The sequence below is a fragment of the Macaca fascicularis genome, chromosome 18, assembly GCF_037993035.2.
Source record: "Macaca fascicularis isolate 582-1 chromosome 18, T2T-MFA8v1.1".
Lineage (NCBI taxonomy): Eukaryota > Metazoa > Chordata > Mammalia > Primates > Cercopithecidae > Macaca > Macaca fascicularis.
Genome location: NC_088392.1, coordinates 37,620,482 through 37,626,481, shown reverse-complemented (window position 1 = coordinate 37,626,481; position 6,000 = coordinate 37,620,482).

The window sequence follows — 6,000 nt, the reverse complement described above, 5'->3', positions numbered from 1 at the left end:
GGAATTTCTCTATGATGAATTAATTAAAGAAAAAAAAAGGATACTGGTGAGGCAAAATTATTTCCTTAGGCATAACATCAAGCAGTGCACCTAAATTTTGCCTAGAAGGAGACATTGCCAGAGGTATGAATCTACACTGATTCATACAACGTATCAAATTGGTTGGCTAGATGATCAGAGATTAAAAAGAAATTCAAATTGGAATTGGAATTGGTGACCGGAAAGCCTGAGTAACAGTTATGTTGATACACCTTTCCAAATTAGAATTTGCGAAGATATTTGTGTCCGGTGTGAATGTTCACAAAAAAGCAGCTTTGGCAGAGGAGGATATTTGTAATAACTGAGTGGGAAAGATAAGCTATTCTACGAACATAGTCAGTCTCTCTACCTAGCTCCCTCTGTCCTTACCTAATGGGCTCATGAACAAAGTGGCCAGCATGGCAGAGAAGATTATGCATGAGCTTTCATTTATCTAAGCTGCTTTGGTTACAGTCTTTGCTGAGTGCTCAACCTGCCAACAACAGAGACCAACACTAAGCCCCTAATATGTTACCCTTCTCCTGGAGGCAGATAAATTACATTACACACTTTCCATAACCAAGAGGCAGTAATTTGTAATTACTAGAAAAGGCATTTACTCTGCATATAGATTTTTCTTCTGTTCCCTCAATGTTTCTGCCCAAACAATTCACAGATTTACAGAATGCCCCATTCATAAAATTGTATTCCAGAGTATTGCTTCTGATTAAGGAACTCATTTCACATCACATGAAGTCCAACATGAAGAACCCATGCTTGCAGAATTCATCACTTACCATATTCTCCATCTCCCTGAAGCAGCAGGTCTAACAGAATGGTAGAAGGGTCTTCTGAAGACTCAGTTATGCTGCCGGTTGGTGAAAACGCCATTCAGGGATGAAGCAACATCCTCCACGATATAATTTTACTCTAAATCAGCATCTAATATATGGTCCTGTTTCTCCCATAGTCAAAATTAATGGGTCTGGAACTAAGGGAAAGCAATAGCAGTGACTCATCTCACTCTCATACCTTTGAATCAACAAGCATGTTTTCTTCTCTTCCCCACTGCATTGAGCTCTATTGGCATTAAAGTCTTAATTCCCAAGGGAGAAATGCATATAGCAAAAGGCACACAATGTCTCCAATAAACTGGAGGCTAAGAATATCACCTGGACACTTTGTTCTCCATATGCCAGTGAATCAACAACAAAGCAGGTTGCTATACTAGCTGTGGTGATTTATCTGAACATAAGGACAAATGTAATAATTACTACACAATAGTGATAATAAGGAACATGTCCAAATACATGAAATTCTCTGTAATGTCTCTTAGTTCTCTCATCTCCTCTAATCAAAGTCAATTAAAAATTACTACAATCCAATATAGGCAGGACTCCTAATAACCCAAGCCCTTAAGGAATGAGAGTTTCGATCACCCTACCAAGCAAGAAATTACAAGTGACTCAGGGCTGCTGAGGACAAAGGGAATATGAAATGAGTAGTAGAAGATCCTAAAACCCGTACTTAACCATGTGACCAGATACAGCAATGAGGATGAAAATATCTATGAGTATATCTTTCTTGTTTTGATATGAATATATTTTTATATTTCTATATTCTATATTTTTATATTCCTATAATCTATATTTTGATATCTCCCTATTTTAGTTACAGCACATCAAAGGTGTGTAGGTGGTATGCCAGAATCAGACAAGGAATGAACATCACCCGCAAATGAACAAAGGGCTTTATATCCTCTTTTGCGGAAAGTAATGGCATATTTTCAGTTTTCTGAGGGATGGTTACAAAAAATTAGGTAAAGCATGATTTTCCTATTTTCTTTATTTGGAAGTTAAGTGTGATGAAAAGAGGAGCATGTGGATGCCAAGCTAATAAGGAGTGGATTCTTTCTTGTGGTCATGCATGCTTTCAAACTGGTTAAGCTGGAACTACTTGTACATTTCCCTTCCTTGTCTGCTACTAGATTAGGTTTAGTCACAAGAGAAATGTGTTCAATATTTGCAAAGCGGACATGAAGCAGCAACCACTTTTGTGCCCTGAAGGCTGGTGTATGACACTGGGAGCGATGGCAACTCATGGGTTTTGCTGCTAATCTGCTGGCTCACCTTATGTGTGTGCTGGATCACCCAGACTTGTAACTTGTCCAGCTCCTGGCATGTATCCTTCTTGAGCTCCTCAGAGTTCTGGGCTAGGTGTGTATGCGAACCCATAGTAAAAGGCATCAAGCTGTCCTGAAAATCATCCATTCATCCACATCACTACAGTGAGGGGCAGTGAGATATGGATATAAGTTCCAGATGGTCCTCGTGGATATGAGTTTGTCTGAACTGGTAAGTTCTAATTTAAGCTTCTTCTCCCCAACTTCCTTTCTGATTACTGACCTGGTTAGCCTATGGTGGCTTTAACCCAAAACTAAACTCAGAGGTGACAGGCTTGCATAGACTTCACCACTAACTCCCATTATAGCATAAAGCATAGTTTTTGTAAGTCCTTTGTATCATTCACAGAGTTTCTGCTTCTCTAATCAAACCCTGACTGCCACATTTTTATCAATGTTTAGTGAATGAATCAATAAAATATGACTGCAGAACTCCTAACCTGACTTTGAAGATAACACCTGTTATATTCCATCCAGAAAATGAAAACACAGGAAACGTACTGGGAAAGAGAATAAAGGTGTCAGTCAGAAACCACAGTGGTTAGTCAGAATAAAGGGCCATACAGTGCATAAACGTGCACATGGAATTGAAACTTAGGAATGTTGAGATTCTCAGGGCCAATTGTAGGTCTGGAAAAAGAGTATCTTCATCATTCCATGTTGAGTCAGTAGGACTCAGAAGCAGGAAGAAGATACAACTGGCTATTAATGGGACACTTTGAGAAACAATAATGATGATAATCTCAGTAGATTAAGACATTTGAATATATTTAAATTCACAAGTACATGATAATACAGACAACAACAAGATGTTGTTCACTACTGGAGAATGCTAGGAAACCAACTAATTACTTTGAAAATGTGATAAAAGAAAAATGGTTCAACATTTTAACCTGCCATTCCCATGTACTCTGTACTATTGGCTAACTAAATAACAGAATGGAAGGATAATTTTTTACGACAGTTTTTTGCTAATAAATGAAGAAAAAATAATAGATTTAGAATATTACTTTTTTTAACCCCTAATGAATTAATACAAATGCATTCGTGGTTAACAGCTGCTGACATTACGACAAGAGGGAACATCTTGTTGAAACACACACCATCATTGATAAAATGTTCTAGCTAAAGGTAATTCATACCACTTTATGCCAACTACCAATAAAGAGTAAATAATTAGTAAGTGAATTAAAACTGCAGTGATTTTTATAAAATCTGTAAAAGTAAATTTATAAGAATTTATAAATTATAAATTTATTTTTAAAACTAATAGTGATTTAAAAACATAAAAATTTATGGGAATGAACTCAGTAAAATAAAAAATTTAGAAAACTGTGTGGAACAAATGACCCAGTCAATTAAGTTACTAAAATCATTGATGGATATACTTAAATCAGTAAATGTTATGGTGTGTTAATTGTACCTGCGTGTGTTTTCATAAAGAGAAACTTAAACATTATACTAATCAATGAATTAATCTTATTTTTATCTTGATCCAATCAAAAATTTGTTAGCCAAAATTGCTATTTAGGATACAATTAGAAATGTAAACATTTACAAGATATTTGATGTTATTAAGGAATTCTTAATTTTATCCTATGTGATAATAGTATTGTGGTCAGGTTAAAAAGAAAAATGAGGACTCCTTATCTTGTAGAGATGTATATTGAAAAATGAAATGAAAACAAAAAATCTGATTTCGAAAATTTAAAGTCTATGTAGCTGTGTTTTGCAGTTCCAGAATATCATGGAGAGAGGGTGCAAAATGGCATTGATCTGTAAGAGGTTTCAGCAGGAAAGTTTCTTTTCTGGGGCTTAACAGGGATGCTCAGATTTTTGCCTGAAATTTTACTAATACTCCAGTAGGAAAATGCAATTCTTGTTATGCTGGCTCAGTTTTGATGTCCTATGACCTCTGCCTGAAGGAACTAGTCCCACCTGGTAAATGCAAAGATCCACTGCAAGTTTAAAAAAGCATAATTTAAAAATATACACACATCACCCTAAATAGAAACATAGATCAAATACACATTAGAGAAAATAAATGTATGGTTCATTTAGAGTCATCTTATTTTCTCTTAGATACATTTTCCTAATTAGAATAATTGCTAGGCTATTTAGAGTCACTTAATTTTCACATTTTTTGAAATTTATTTTAAAAAGAATGCAAATTTTGTTAAGAGGCATTTATTCCCTAGAAGCTTAGAAAATGTATATATTTTAATGTACCTGGTGATGCATGATTGGAACTGCATAACTGTGACTGAATTTATATTAAAGAAGTAGGCAATTTTATGATCATTAATAATGGTTGTAGCTGTGCAGGCAAAGACAATGATATGGGTAATTGAATCTCATGCTTCAGAGCACAAAGTGATTGCTGTGAAGAAATCAGGGGAAAATGTCTTGCCCCATGTTGAGCATTACACATTTGAACACTTAGGTAGAGAAGGGTGAGGAAAGATCACCTTTTCCTGAGGTGTAAGGGATTTCGTGCAATGGAACATCTCATTGAGTAATGGCATTGGTTCTACATTAAAATTCATCACAAGTTCCTTTCAACTTACACATTATGTGGGACTATGGGTAGGGTCGTGTCAAACCTATGGTTATGTGAGTGAGTGACAGCTCTTTTCTGGCACATTGAGCAGGAAAAAGGAACAGTGGTCTGAAAGGTACATTGAAAGAAAGGGAGGAAGGATAGGAGGTCAAGAAGTAGGGAAGGAGGAAGAAAGACCACCTTCGGAGTTACAGTAGCAAACAAAACTAAGAAATAGGTTCTGAGCCAAAAGTGCTGGGATTGCCAAATAAAGAACCATTATTAGGCAAAACTTGAATTTTCAAAGGAAGCTTTGACCTGTGGCAGCTCCTATGGAACCACACCTTGCCTTTGATTCCTTGCAGCAAGGCAGTTAACACATGCATTTCTAGAATATATGGCCATTCTTCCTTCTCAGAAAGCTCAATTAATATACAAAGAGTTTACATGGATTTCATGCACTCAATGAACACTTTTGAAATGTGCACTGATCCTGCATGCTGCAGGGTGGTAAAGTATGGAAAGATCACTCTCAGCTTCCCTCTGTGCCCTTATTATTATTATTATTATTTTCCATAGAAAGTGAGGAGCCTTTTTAGAAGTGTCTGTTCATATCCTTCACCCACTTTTTGATGGGGTTGTTTGTTTTTTTTCTTGTAAACTTGTTTCAGTTCTTTGTAGATTCTTGATATTAGCCCTTTGTCAGATGGATAGACTGCAAAATTTTTCTCCCATTCTGTAGGGTGCCTGTTCACTCTGATGATAGTTTCTTTTGCTGTGCAGAGGCTCTTTAGTTTAATTAGATCCCATTTTTCAATTTTGGCTTTTGTTACCGTTGCTTTGGTGTTTTAGTCATGAAGTCTTTGTCTATGTCCTGAATGGTATTGCCTAGATTTTCTTCTAGGAGTTTTATGGTTTTAGGTCTTAGTTTAAGTCTTTAATCCATCTTGAGTTAATTTTTGCATAAGGTGTAAGGAAGGGGTCCAGTTTCTGTTTTCTGCATATGCAGACAACAAACATGAAAAAAAGCTCATCATCACTCTTCATTAGAGAAATGCAAATCAAAACCACAATGAGACACCATCTCACCAGTTAGAATGGCCATCATTAAAAAGTCAGGAAACAACAGATGCTGGAGAGGATGTGGAGAAATAGGAACACTTTTACACTGTTGGTGGGAGTGTCAATTAGTTCAAGCATTGTGGAAGACAGTGTGGCAGTTCCTCAAGTATCTAGAACCAGAAATACCATTTGACCCAGC